The following is a 1,948-nucleotide window of genomic DNA, read 5'->3' as shown; positions in this document are numbered from 1 at the left end:
TGGCATTCCTGAAATCACATCAATGAAATGAAGATTGACATTTATTTGTTTAAACATATCCAAGAATTTGGATTGCTCGGCTTCAAGTATCTCTTTTCTCATTTTACTTGGGTAAGGAAGTGGTGGTTGGTATGGTTTAACATAAGGTTTAGTCTTAACTGTGTTATCTTCATTAACCTTTTCAACTACCGGTTGTGTTTCCTTATCTTGCTCAGATTGTGGTTCTTGTGGAGTGGGAATAGCTTCATCAGAAATTACAGGTATTTCAGGTGGTTTAAGTGTAATACCACTTCTTGTGGTAATGGCTTTAGCTGTTTCATTCCGGGGGTTAGCATTTGTATCACTAGGTAGACTCCCCGGTTTTCTTTCACCTATCAACCTTGCTAGGTTGCTTACTTCTTGTTCCAGATTTTGAATAGAAGCTTGTTGATTTCTAAATGCTTGAGCATTTTGTTCATTGGTTTGTTTCTGAGATGTGAAAAACTGCGTTTGAGATTCAACTAGCTTCGACATCATGTCTTCTAAATTTGGCTTTTTATCATCAGTTTGTGGTGGTTTGTTTTGAAAAATAGGTCTTTACTAATTGTAAGTATTATTGGATACTTGTTGATTGCTAGGACCTTGTTGGTTATTGTATGGAACATTTCAGTTATAATTCTGATTTTGATTGTAGATTGGTCTTGGCGGTTGATAATTATTCTGATAATTATTTCCAGGCCTTTGGTTCATGTATGAAACATTCTCTCTTTGTTCCATTGTTTGTTCAATACTGAGACAATCTTTTGTCAAATGTGGTCCTCCACACTGCTCACAACTAATTCTTATTGAGTGAATATCTTTAGTCATCTTTTCCATTCGTCTCTCGACAACATCTATCTTTGCAGAAATGGAATCAAAGTCATGGCTAGAATCGGCTCTAGCTGCTTTAGATGATCTAACGACATCTTTTTCTTGGTGCCACTCATATGAATGGGAAGCAGTGTTATCAATAATTTTGTAAGCTTCAGTTGCTGTTTTCTTCATAATGGAACCACCAGCTGCTATATCGATGTCTTTCCGTATAGTGATGTCGCATCCTTGGTAGAATATTTGTACTATTTGATAAGTGTCTAAACCATGTTGCGGACATCCTCTTAATAACTTTCCAAATCTTGTCCACGCCTCATATAGAGTTTCATTTGGCTTTTGTGTGAACGTAAAAATATCTTCTTGAAGTCTCACGGCTTTAGATGCCGGAAAGAATCGTTTAAGAAATTTTTCAACTAAAACGTCCCATGTATCAATCACCCCTTCAGGTATCGATTCTAACCAATCTTTAGCTTCTCCCTTTAAAGTCCAGGGAAATAACATGAGATAGATTTGTTCATCCTCAACTTCTCTTATTTTAAATAGAGTACAGATCCTATTAAAGGTTCGAAGATGTTCGTTTGGATCTTCCTTCGGTGCACCACTAAATTGGCATTGATTAGTTACCATATGTGGGATTTGTCCTTTGATTTCATAATCTGGCGCATTAATGTCTGGTTGAGTAATTGCATGACCTTGGCCAGTGCGTTTAGCTCTCATTCGGTCTTCCATACTTAGAGGTTCCAGATTTTCCATGATTGAATTTGTTGAATCTGAATCACTAGAGGATTCTGATTTAATGGTTTGTTCCTCGACAATCTCTGTTTGAATGATTGGTGGTTCCAGAGGAAAGATTAGTGGTTCAGGATCTCTGAATTGTCCCTGAATATCCTCCGGATTCTCAATTGTGAGGTCGAGTTCAAAAAATGGATTATCGGAAATTTGAATTGGATTACTTGGTCGACTAGATGACGATTCTAAAGAAAAATCAACTGCAACAATATTGGCTAGATGTCTTGATAGAGTTACAGGTGGTGAACGTATAAAAGGTGGTGAACGTTTTGCTCGGTGCATTTACTGAATATCCTATTAGTTATAAAAG

At 36.8% G+C, this 1,948-nt stretch overlaps 1 non-coding gene across 1 annotated transcript; it reads left to right on the top strand.

Annotated features, from left to right (window-relative positions):
* Positions 1 to 1,111: 1,111 nt before the first annotated feature.
* On the top strand, positions 1,112 to 1,218 carry LOC139879177 (small nucleolar RNA R71). The gene has a single exon (XR_011770030.1). It is a non-coding gene; the product is annotated as a small nucleolar RNA R71 (small nucleolar RNA).
* Positions 1,219 to 1,948: the final 730 nt, after the last annotated feature.

This window comes from Rutidosis leptorrhynchoides, chromosome 11 (assembly GCF_046630445.1).
Source record: "Rutidosis leptorrhynchoides isolate AG116_Rl617_1_P2 chromosome 11, CSIRO_AGI_Rlap_v1, whole genome shotgun sequence".
NCBI classification, from domain to species: Eukaryota; Viridiplantae; Streptophyta; class Magnoliopsida; order Asterales; family Asteraceae; genus Rutidosis; species Rutidosis leptorrhynchoides.
The sequence above is the reverse complement of the archived record's forward strand: the minus strand, read 5'-3'. Positions and strand labels throughout refer to the sequence as shown.